Below are 13,353 nucleotides of genomic sequence, written 5' to 3'. Positions count from 1 at the left end.
CAGGACCAAACTTTCCATTTTGGTAAAATTTCCCAGTATTCCCATCCACTGCTATAGCCTTCAAGAATCCCAGCGCAACTGTTACATTTGTATTTCCAAGATATTAAAATATCCACAGGAAAGCCTCCAGCATTTTAGGTAGAGGATTAACTGAAACACCAGAAAAATCACATGGAATTAAAAGGCATAAAGGGATTGTGCTCTACAGCGGAGAAAGTGTACCCGCTCTAATGAGATTATAGATCTATCAACCTAGGCATGCCCATTTCATTTTTTCTTAAAAAAAAATCCTAATTCCCAATATAGCAAAGTATGGAAAATGTCAATGAGACTGAAATGAAGAGACCAAAGGACTTCAAAAGACTGTTTCTGGGTAATATGGAGCCAACTAGGTGGCACAGTGAATAGGGCGTTGGGTATGGAATAAGAAAGATTCATCTTCCTCAGCTCAAACCTGGCCCCAGGCACTTAAGAGTTGTGTGACCTGGGCAAGTCATTTCACCCTGTTTGCCTCAGTTTCCTCATCTGTAAAATGGTCAGAAGAAGGAACTGGCAAACCACTCCAGTATCTCTCCAAGAAAACCCCAAATGGGGTCATGAAAAGTCAGACATGACTAAACAACAATATGTTGTAGGAGATAATGGTGCATCGGGGAAAACATTGGGCTAGGAATCAGAAGACCTGTCTCTGACACTTCCTATTTGTGTGACCTTGCATAAGCGGCTTGACTTTTCTGAACCTCAGTTGCCTCATCTATACACTTAAGGGTTATGATTCAAGGGGCTTAGTGCCACTTCCTTTGAGGTACTGAGTTCTCCTCATTCACTGTAGGCATGAGTTCCCCACTGAGTGACAGGGAATTCCCCATATGGTTCTGATCATGGTCAACGGGGGTTTTTGTAAAGCTCCCCAGGGCACCTGCAACTCTGTGCCCAAGGCACAGTAATAAGAGGCACTGTCTTCAGGCCCCACCTCAGAGATCACCAAGTTGAAGATTTTCTGAGCACTATTGCGCTGAACAGAAAACTTTCCTGTAGTAAAGGATCTATCTGAAGAGCCATGGCCATTCAGAATAGATTTGATAGAAGAGTCAGATCGCGTTCGAAACCAGTGCAAGTATGGGTTTGTATACTGAGTTTCATATCTGCAGGACAAAGTCACTTTGCTGCCCGATACCACCTCCTGATATGGAGAACTTTGGATCACCTGGTTACACCTGATGATTTTGTCTGTGAATTGACAGAAAAGTTGGGAGAAAAAGATGAATTCTCTGAAGTCTCCAGATACCAGAAAACTTTCTGCTCCAGGTAAAAAAGAAGTCAGTTCAATGAACCGTAAGCCAAATCTAGCCTCAAGAAGGATTCAGGGAAGAAGAGTAAAAAGAGAATTAGGAAAGATAACAATCCATTGATGGAAATTGAGCTGGAAAAGAAGGAGACACATGAGCCAAGCGAGGCTGAGGCAGAGCTGGATAGAAGGGAGGAGGAGGAAGAAGAGGAGGAAGAGAAGGAGAAAGAGGAGAAGGAGGAGAACAAGGAGGAGGAGGACAAGGAGGAGGAGGACAAGGAGAAGGAGAAGGAGGAGGAGGAGAAGGAGAAGAAAACAGCAAGTCAGAGAGAGGCAGGCAGCAGAGAAGAAGAAAAAAAGGCAGAGTTAAGGCTAAGAGGTAAAAGAAATGTGTACAAATAAATTCACTCACAAAATAAAACAAAACTTAAGGCCAGGATCAGAGACATTTCCTTTCCCTGTGTCAGCATTAAAGACGAAGAACAAGAAAGAACTCCTGAAAACCACCACGAGCCCAAATCAGCCTCAGACAGGAAGAGGGAGGGACCTCAGGGGCCCTGACAAGCACTTGGCAGCATCAATAGGTAACTCTGTGAACAAGATGCCCCAAACCAGTAAAAGCTGCTTTCTTCAGAAAAGGAAATAACCATCTGACCTCAGTACAAAGATTCAGAGATCACTTTTCCCCCTAGAGGTACAGAAAAGCAGCAGATTTATCCTGTGATATTGTCTGGTACAGTAAAAAATATATAAATAGATATACAGGTTAAAGTCAGAAGACCTGAACTCAAACTTCAGCTCACTGCCCTTTACTACCTGCATGACTTTGAACATGTCACAAGTTCTACGGACATCAGTTTCCTCAGCAATCAAAACTTTGAGAAACCTGGATGACATGGCCTCTAAAGTCCCTTGCAGCTCTAGGTCTAGGATTCTTATTGTGGTAGATTAAGAAGATATATGTAACAGGCAGAGTAAAGAGTTGGTCTTGGGGTGAAGACCTGAGTTCAAGTCCAGTTCTGATGCAAACTAGTTGAGGATTCCTGGGCAAAGTTACTTAGGCCCTCAGTGCCTCCAGGCAACTCTCTAGAAGACTATGAGATGCAGCGCAGGTAACAGATCTAAATTGGTAGAGAGAATTTCCTCTCTGGGAGCTCTCAGCCACAAAGAAATCACAAGTCTGGCTCCCCAAAATTAAAAAAAAAATAGTAAATGCAGATGGTCATATTAAAAGAAAGGATAGAGATGAAGAATAAAAAGTTAAAAAGCAGAGATAGTAGAAGGAAATGGTAATGGAAGCATGGTGAATGAAAGGAAGAATAGGAAAGAGAGGTCAAGGAAATGGAAGAAAGGAAGAGTACAATGGAAGAAGGCTGAAAGAGTTGGAAGGATGTGGAGAGAGAATCCAGTCCATTTCACTTATGAGGCCAGCTGCAGAAGTTCACCTCTCTGGGCCTCAGTTTCCTCACTTGTAAAATGTTTGGACTAGATGACTCCTGAGGTCCCTTCTACCTCTACATCTACAAACCCAGATTCTTCCCACAGGTTACCCCACCCTGATGAAAGTAATATCCTATGGAAAAGCTGGAATCCAGCCAGAGCTTAGCAGTAGATCCACACCCTTGTTATATAGCTCAGAGGCTTTTAACATTTTGGGGTGTCATGGACTCCACTAGCCATCCGGTGAAGAAAAGTGATGGCAGCACCTCTTCACCTGAAGGAGCACATGAAGAACAGGACCAGCCACACACAAAGAAACACAAAACACAGGCCCATGCTGAACCGAGTATAGCAAATGGAGATTGCTTCTTGTCTACCTTGACCTCCAGTCACTCATCTATTTGCAAACCCTTGTAGCTTAAACTCCAGACCTCATCTCCAAATGGTCTTGATCAGGTTACTCTTCCCAATGTTGACTCCTAATGTGGTCTTTTCAATGGAATTTTTGACTTGTCCCAACCTAGATTCTGACCCCTATCTGCAAAGAAATTCTCGACTGCCACCAGTTTCCCGTTCTTCATCCAGTCCCAATTCCCCAAATCAGAGATAGCGCAGTGTATGCAGTGCTGTGCCTGGAACCAGAAAGACCTGAGTTCAAATGTGGCCTCAAACACATCCTAGATGTATGACTGTGAATGTCATTTAACCTTTGCCTGCCCTAGTTACCTCCTCTGTAAAAGGGGATAGCAACAACACCTACCTTCCAGGGTTGTCCTGAGGATCAAATGAGATAATACTTGTAAAACACGTACCATAACGCCTACACGGCTGCTGTTCAATCATTTGGGCATGGCCAATTCTTTGTGACATTGTTAGGTTTTCTTGGCAAAGATACTGGCGCGGTTTGCCATTTCCCTCTCCAGCTCATTTTACAAATGAGGAAACTGAGGCAAACAGGGCTAAGTGACTTGCCCAAGGTCACATAGCAGCAAGTATCTAAGGTTGGATTTGAACTCAGGTCTTCCTGACTTGCCTATTAGTAAACCCTTGCAGCTTAAAACACAGACCTCATTTCCTAATGGCCCTTTATGGACCTTGCTGTGAATTCTGGTCTTGATCTGGTTTCTCTTTCAGGTCCAGAACTCTATCCACTGAGCCCTCTAGCTACCTCTTTCAAGAACAAATTAAGTGTTTAAAGAATGCTTGATCCTTTTTCTTCCCAAACCAGGATAAGTTGGTAGGCCCACCCACCACCACCACCACTATCTGTGTCCCCCTACACACACACCTCTGACCTGGGCTAATAAAAGACAAGTGTAGGGCAGCTAGAAACTACTCCTTTCTCCTAGTCAGCAGCACTCAGCATTGCTACCACCGCCCAGATCTAACCAACCATTTTCACTGGAGATTGGCACCAAAAGCCCAGATATCTGTTTCTCAGATTCTGTTAGTAGAAGCACACATTTGCCACCCCAGCAACTATGGTTATAGATCAGAAATAAAGAATTTCTTTTCCTATCGGAGGCCACAGGTTCAGAGAAACAAATCAATTAAAGTTAAATGCAATTTCATTTATTGGGTTTTTTTCCCCTCAGACAGCAACATAAAGCGAGTAACTCAACTGCTTTTTAAATGAATAATATAGGGCATAAAATGTTACTCAGTACACAAATACAGGTTGCTTTCTTTGGTGTGGCTTTAAATGAGAGGTAGTGTGGCACAGTGGAAAAAATGTCGTGCATTTGGAGTCAAGACCTAGCTTCAGATCCTGACTCTGACCCTTAATAGCTGTGTGACTGAGGGCAAGACTTCTCTACAGATCATCTGTGAAATGGGGCTAATCACGTTTCCACTACCTACCTTACAGGGTTATTGTGAGGAAAAATGCATCATAAAATTTAAGGCACCGTATAAATGTGAGTTATTACCTGCCTCCCAGGGATTTGGGAGGAAATTGCTTGGTAGGCCTGAAAGCAGTAAATAAATGGGAATCATTATCTAAAACTAAGCTTCATTTTCCTATTGTGACCAGTTAAAGGAGAAAGCGGGGAAAAGGGTTAGTATACACAGAGAAAGAGGGGAAAACTAAGAGAGAGACACACTGTCAGTCAATGATCATCTATTAAGCACCTACTGTCTGCCAGCACTGTGCTAAGCCCTGGTGAGATGCTTAGGAAAGGAAGCTCAATAGGCTTAGACAGGAGTAGGCAAAGTGTTCTTGTCATATCATGGGAAAATGACCAGCTATTGCTCATTCCTTGATTCAGACATATGGTGAACACCCCACAATACTCAAGGTTTTTAAATCGTTCTTATCTTGAATTCTTGAGTGGGGCTGGTGCTGTGGGAACAGTACTGAATTTAGAGTCAGTGGTCCTGGGTTCAAATCCTGGCTCTGGCACTTACTTTGGTATATACCTTGGATAACTTTGAATAAATCACTTCATTTCTCTGGGTCTCAGTTTCTTCGTCTATAAAATAGTTGCATGAAGTGTTTTCTGAGGTCTTTTTTACCTCTAAATTTATGAACCTATGAATTTTTCCCTAGGTTGCCCACCCACATCCAAGTGATGTCATAAGGACAGGATGAACTCCAGCCAGAGTAACACCATTGTTAAGTATAAACTGTGAGACTACTCTAGGAAATTATAGTAGCTAGATTCAGGAAAGACTGTGGAGGCACAAGAATGGAAAAGGAGAATAGGAGACATCCTCCAACCCCACAGAATCTATTCACAAGCATTAGCAGTGATGGTGGTAGTAGTAGTAGTAGTAGTAGTAGTAGTAGTAGTAGTAGTAGTAGTAGTAGTAGTAGTGGTAGTAGTAGTGACAACTCATACTTACATTGTGCTTTAAGTCTATAGGACATCACCCTCACAACAATCCTTTGAGGTAAACAGAACATATGTTTTTAATATTTGTGTATATTCCCCATTTTATCATTAAGGAAACTGAGGCTCAGAGAGGTCAATCATTGTCTCATAGGCCAGACCAGAACCCAGGTTTTCTGATCCTAAGATTTTCACCTTTTCTTATTTATTTATTTTATTCATTACTCACTTTATTTTCCTGAACACAAGGGCTCTCCCTGGACTAGCACTGACGTCTCTCTCCCTTGAATTCCCTTTGTCAAGAAAAAGCCCTCATTTCCATATATAGGTTATGCTAAATTACTGTATTATATATACATATGCACACACATATCTATATGTGCATATACATATATATGTATATATACTCCACAGCTAATTCTTAAAAGTTACCTGATAATGGGTAAGCAAGCATAGTCAGATAGGACTAAATGGCTCCTCATGAGTTAATCCTCAACTTCAACAATGAATAAAAGGTGGAAACCAAGCATCAGCATGAGGAGCAGAAATTAAAGGAAGGCTTTCCTCAGAGTTCCACAAAAACACACCAAGAAAGACCCATTACTGATACATTAGCAACAAGAGGAGGCAGTGTGGTACAGTGGCTGTAGCACTAAACCTAGAATCAGAAGGTGCTGGGTTCTAAGCCTGCTTCAGATACTTATTAGCTGTGTGACCTTGGGCAAGTCACTTAATCTCTGCCTGCCTCTGTTTCTTTATTTGCAAAATGTAGGTAATGATAACCTCAAATGAGATAATAAACATGAAACGCTCTGCGAAACTTAAAGAGTGCTCTACTGGGTTAGCTATTATGACTATCATGGGATTTAGAATTAGACCTTGGAAGTAACATAGTTCAAACTTCCCCATTTCACAAATGAGAAAACTGAGGCCCAGAGAGAGGCAGTGACTCACGCAGCAGCAAGCTCTCCACTGTCAATTTGCCCCGTGTTATGGCAGCTTTCCCATTAGGAGACAAAAGGCAGAGCTCACTCACAACCTTAGCTACTTTCTTCCCCCTACTTGCCTGCATTATAAGATAGCTAGCAAACACAGAAGGCCAATATCTTCTTCCACTGTTAGAATCCTTATGTTCCAGACTCTGCTCAGGTGCCACCACCTGTGGGAAGCCGTTCTTGATTCCTTTCCCCTCCCCCTGCCTCTCTCGTTCCCCCAGTGGCTAATTGCTGTCTAAAATTACTTCAATTATATTTATCTGTGTATGAAAGGCATCTCTTCCATTTGTGCTGTAAATGTTTAGCAGCTGGCCCTGTGGGGTGGAGGAATGTATGGAGGATACAGTTTTAAGCTTAATATATATTATTAACATGTTCTCCATTACTTTTTGAAGTCTAGATAATCAACAGAACAATAGATCAAGTCCTGATATGCAGCATTTGCTGATGGCCAAAGTGCACTCACTGCGCTCGTGCTGAAAATTTGACAATTAGTTCTCATGAGCTCAGACAAGCTGGCTCCAGCATATCCCTATCTCTCCCAGATGCCCACACACCTCATAGCAGATGGAAGCCCCCAGAGGGCAAAGACGATTTCATTTCTCTTTGTATTCTCAGAAGAAAGCACAGAGCCTTCCTCATGGTAGCTGCTTAATCAAAATTGGTTGAATGGAATATAGATTGTGGAGTCACATTTGAACCTATGTTTTCTGACCTCAAATGCAAATGATGCTTCCCACTCAATGAAAGAGGCCAAGAGATGCAACTCAAGCTGTACCAGGAGTAGCAATTGGCACATGAGAGCCAGTTGTTAAATTTTCACAGAAAGCATATACACCTGGGAAATTAACAAATGCTGCAAATGAGAGCCAGTGTTTCCTACAATGACCAGGGAAGTTTAGTGTGGACCAACAGCAAGGAACTAGGAAAAGAAGATGGACTTCTTGGGGAACCAGGAAGAGAAGGCCTTGAACTTTCCAAGAAAGAAGTCCCCACAGACTCATAAGGGCCCTGCTGGACAACTCCCTTTAGATTTTCATTGTTTGGTTTGGTTTTTTCAGGACTACAGCCTGTTTCTGTCATCACTCAAAAGAGACAGACTTGTGAGTGATTTGTTAAATGCAGACCATTGAAATACCCAACTAGAGAATATGGGTTGTCCAGAACCTGAGGAATCCGATCACCCTCTGACCTTACTTATTTTAAATTGTGGGGGCCTATTATGGACTGCATAATGAATTGTCTGGGTCCTTTCCAAACATTATAATCTTTAAAACTTAACTGAGTGAGCTAGATCTTAAATCTTAAGATTGAACTCCTCTCCCCTTTGTCTCTCGTATGAGCTACCATCTGATCTAGGACCTCTGCCACCGTGGCCTCATCAACCCAAGTTAACATTACATCATCAATATAGTCATGGATATCGGTACCATTGGAAAGTGGGGACATTTCAAGTCTCTACTCATTGAATTGCATCAATATGAAGGATAATTCAAGTAACTCTGAAGAGCGATGGTGAAAGTATACTGAACTCCCAGATAAAAGTTGACTGCTCCAACTGGTCCCAGACACAGTAATAGAGAAAAAGGCATCAGCAAAATCAATACTCCCATATTGCTTAGTTACACCCTGAGCTGCCTGGTATAATTCATTAGCAAAGTCAGGAATGGCCATGGCAAAGGGGATAACAGATTAATTCAGCTTCTGGTAATCTACTATTAGTCACCAGGCACCATCCACTATCTTTGTTGGCCACATAGGGTTATTATAAGGGGAGTTTGTAAAGCAAAACTCTCCAGTCTCCTTTATCTCAATTACAAGGGAGGAAAGAGCTTTAATAAGCCATCCCTCCAGGACCCTATATTATTTAATATTAACTACATGAGATTGTTTTAGTAACTCCAAGAGCTTCCATTTAATTCTACCCACAATAACTGGCATAGAAGCTACCATACCTACCCATATAGGTACCAACTTCCAAAGAATTCATAATATCTATGTTGTAATATAACCAATATCTACCAAGATGCCCTCTCTCCCTGTCCTTACATTGATCAGACCAGATCTTCCCTAAAATCCAACAAAACCAAAAGCTGATTAGCCTATGGGATGGAGCAAAGCTCAAACTCTGCCTCTAACAGACCTCTCATGGATTCTGTCTGATTTGATATAGCTTTCTAGTCACTTAAGGGGTGAAAAAGGTGCGGTTGGGGCCCTTCATATTTGATGAATGCCAGGAGACCACTGAGTCACGATAAATAGATGCATTTCCATATGGAAATTGGCTGGGGGTTGCATATCTATAGAAGCTAAGCTAAGCTGGTTGCGTTATTCTTGCTGTGACTGAGCTACATAAGCCTCCATGAGTTAATGTAAAGGTAATTTAAATGGGAAGATCTTTCCCCTTCATTAATAGACCCATGTGACCTGCCTGGGTCACATGGAAGCTGGAATCACATGAAACAAGTCACATAGAACAGGAAGGGGTGGAGCTAGAGCAGAGCTGAGGGGAAATTTGGTCAGAGCAGTCAGAATTGAGGGAGAAACAGGAAGCAGATAGCTAGGCTCTTGAGTGTCTGTGGGAGCGCCCTAGCATGGGGAAGATTGGGGAATGGTGTTGTCTGCTACGCTGTTATTATATATAGTTTTTTGTTAGTATGATGGATTTAGCTTTCTGGTGTTGGGATTTGGCTTTCAGGCATCTGAATAAATGTTTTGGTTCTTCTGTCTTCCATGTGGAGAGTCTGTTGCATTTCACAATTCAGAATTGCCCAGGGATATTCATGGCCACCATAGATGCTGTGAATATCATGCTGGCACTACAGTTAACTGTTCAATGACCAAGAGTGCCTCATTTCATCCCAACTTGGGATCTGAACTAGCAAGGTGTCATGCCTATTCTTAATATATGCCTATCATATACTTCTCCTAATTAGCTATCATGACTAAGGACCTCAGAGTAGGGGGGAGGGTGGCATTTACAGGTCACCTAGTCCAGCTTTTTCCTCTCCAAAATATTCCCCTCCATATTCAGGAACCACTTGAAAACTTTCAGTGTTGAAAAATTTACTATCTTCTGAAGTAACCCAATCCATTTTTGATAGTATCCATTGTTGGGTAGTTATCCCTTGCATCAAGCCTACATCTGTTTCTTTGTAATTTCAATCTATTGTTCCTAGTTTGGGCCTCTAGAGCCAAATCTGACTCTGCAGATAGAGCCTGGACTTCCAACCTTTCTGTACTCCCCAAATATAGTAGCCCAGCCCCCGATCAATGATGAAAGAAAAATCAATGGTTAGCAAAGGGTTGAACTATGGCCAGTGCTAACAGAAGACCCCTCAAGATTAATTCAGCACCAGAAATAAAAATGCCTATCTACATGCTTATAAAAAATGACACCTATTGTAATAGCCTGGAGATGGGGGTAAGGGGAAGGGAGGAGCAAGATGTGCTGGAGCTGAACCTCCAGTCAATTGTTAAATTTTCAGCATAAGCATTTATACCTTAGAAATCATCAAATGCTATAGATTGGGGCTTGATTTATTGTTTGATTGATTTCTATATTTAAGAGAGTGATGGAGAAAATGTTTATAATGCTGATTAAATTGAAAAGTGTTTCCTACTTACGTTTAGGGAGAGGGGAAGATCCAGTTGTAAAATGTTTACCAGGATGAGGGTAGGGTGAGTATGAGACCCTTCTCTCAACCAGTTCTCTCAGTCATCCTTGCCAATTCTCATTTATTTTACAACCACAACATCTCTTCCATACATATCCTTTTCTCCACTCACAAATTCTACCCTAGTTCGGGTTCTCCTCACCTCTTATCAGAATATTGCAAAAAAAAATTTTGATATGTCTCCTTGCTTTCAGCCTTTCCTTTCTCTAATTTATCTACCACCTAGCTGCCAAATTAATATTCCTAAAACATAGATCTATACCCTTAATCAAAAATCTTCAATGACTCTCTAATGTCTCCAAGATAAAATACAAAATCTTAATTTAATCCTATTCTAAAATGTACCATAATTAATGCTTTTGCCTACCTCTCCTTTTTCCTTCATCCTACTCCTGATCATGTTCTCCCTGTTCCAATCTAACTAGACTACTAACCACTATTTGCTATTGCCCATATGCAGCATTCCATCTCCTTCCTCCACACCTTTGCATAGATGGTTTCCCCAAATCTGGAATGTATTCCCTTCTCACATCTACCTCTTCAATGCCCTGACTTCCTTCGATGTACAATCCAGGTATCACTTCGTACACAAAGTCTTTCCTCATTATGCCACCCCCACCAATTCAGCTGTTAATGTTCTTTCCTTCTTTAAAATGCTACATATATATTTTGTGTTTATCTGGGTATATGTTGTATCTACCTAGAACATATGTTCAAAATTAAGTAGGTCCAGCTGTTACAGCTTCACATTTGACTGATTTGCTCATCTAAAAATGACTTGCAATCCCAGATCAAATGCCATCTCCTCCACAGAACCTTCTTGGATTCCCCGCTAGCTGGACATGCCCTCTTCCTCACTCAATCTCAAAGCACTTGTATATTTCCCATATTCTAATTTGTGTTACATTTGCCTGTCTATATGTCATCATCTCTACTAGATTGTGAGTTCACAATCTTACTGCGCCTCTCTCTCCCCATCTCTAAAATGAGGATTTACATGACCACTAAGGTCTCTTCTAATTCTAAATCCTGGGATAGCTGAAAATCACCTACTTTTCATTTCCTACCATCTTACCCTCCCTAGCTCATGTCAGCTACCAGAAACAGCCAATAGAAAACACTTGAAAGATCAACCTACTTGTGCCACCTAGTGGAGAACAAAATAACTTCAGATTTTGAACCAATCATTCTGATAGAAACAAACCTAGGGTTTAGAAAATGATGAATCTCTTCAATGAATCCGTCAACATGACTAATGAGGAAATATGTTTAATATGATTGTACATATATAGCCTATATCAGACGGCTTGCCATCTTGGGGAGGGGCATGGGGGAAAGGGAGAGAGAAAAAATTGGAACTCAAAATTTTATAAAGTGCTGAAAACTATATATGTAAATGGAAAAAATAAAATACTATTAAGTAAGGGGAAAAGAAATTATCAATTGTTTATTATTCAGCCTTCATTTAAATTACAGAATGTCAAAACTAGGAAAGAGAGCTTAACAGTCATCTAATATAACTGTCTCATTATATATTAGGAAAAGAGAAACCCAGAAGAATTTAAGGGACTCAGTTTCCTCATCTGCAAAAAGGAGAGGGTTGAACTAGATGAATCTAAAACCTTTTCCTGCCCTAAATCTATCATGTTATGGAGTGGCCGATCTCATAGGACTTCAATGCTTTTTTCTCCCTCAAATGCTTATCGATATTTTTGATGTCTGAATCTATCATCTATGGAGTGGCAGAGCTTATAGGACTTCACTTTTTCCCCTAGAACACTTATTGATATTTTTATCTTACTGATATTGAGTGGATAACAATACAGTAGAAAAAGTATGTTTGATTCACATACAAATACTGGTGGGAGGAACTGCGTGTGTTTAGAGTCTGGACAAGAGAAGATTTGGTGGTATGTGTTAGCTGCTTCCAAGTATTTGCAGAACTGTCATGTAGATGATGAACAGACTTCTTGAGCTTGGCCCCAGATCAATGGGAAGAAATTACAGGGAGATATCTCAACTTTCTGAAGAAAATGTTTTAAGACCTGGAATTGTCCAAAAAAAGGAATAATGTAACTCCAAAGTTAATGACTTAATGGTCACTGTACCTCTAAGCAAAAACAAGAGAATTCTTTGTCAAGGAAGCCATAGTGGGATTCCTACTTCGTCTGTGGGTTGCACTAGATGACCTCTAAGGCCCTATTCAAATTCTAGATCCTAGGACTCTGAAATTTTGATTTTGTAATTCTCTAAATATAAATATAGCCCTTGCCTCAGAAGCCCCTGGAGCTCAACCCACCTGGTTACCTCACTGGGTAGCAATACTCTCTTGGGTTTGGGTTCCCTTCCAGAAACATGGGGCAGCCTCATAAGCTGATGCTGGCTCCCAGGCTTGAAAGCTGGACATTCTGTATGAGTTAGCTTAGTCATCCAGCCAGGGGAGCAAAGATACAGCAACAGAATCATATCAGGGAAGGAAGTCCATTTCAGACCTATATTTTCACCAGTGTAGGAAATTCTTTCCACTGATGGAAATTAGCAACGTGTTCCCTTGAAGAGTTATCTAAGACCATGGCAGGTTATGTCTTAACCACACTCACATAGCTAGTATATTTAAGAGGTAAGACCAGCTATTACACCATATTACCTCTTCATGGTTTCCTTTCCAGGCTCATGATTTCATTGGTATAAGGAATTTCTATTAAGAAAAATCCTTCTACCAATGTAAATCAGCATTTTTTTTTTGGTAACTTAAAGTTTCATGAATTGGGCTACGCACTGAGAGATAAAGTGATTTTGCCCAGGGTCACCCAGAAATATGTGTCAGAACCCAAACTTTAGACTTCCTGACCCCTGTGCCCAGTTCTCTATCCATTATACCATACTGCCTTTCTTATCATTATCATCCCATTAGCTTACAAAGTGTTGATGCATGTTACCTTTTTTCCTCTCAAAAGGTGCTGCAAGTTTAATTACCCCTATTTTACAGATGAGGAAAGTGAGGCCCAACTAAGTGAAATAACATCCAAGATCACATAGCTAGGACTAACACCCAGGTCTTCTGATTCAACTCCTGGGCTCTTGACTTTCCACATTGCTTTTAAAAATTATTAGGCATTATG

The sequence above is a fragment of the Notamacropus eugenii genome, chromosome 7 (assembly GCF_028372415.1).
Source record: "Notamacropus eugenii isolate mMacEug1 chromosome 7, mMacEug1.pri_v2, whole genome shotgun sequence".
Lineage (NCBI taxonomy): Eukaryota > Metazoa > Chordata > Mammalia > Diprotodontia > Macropodidae > Notamacropus > Notamacropus eugenii.
This window is presented reverse-complemented; position numbering follows the sequence as displayed.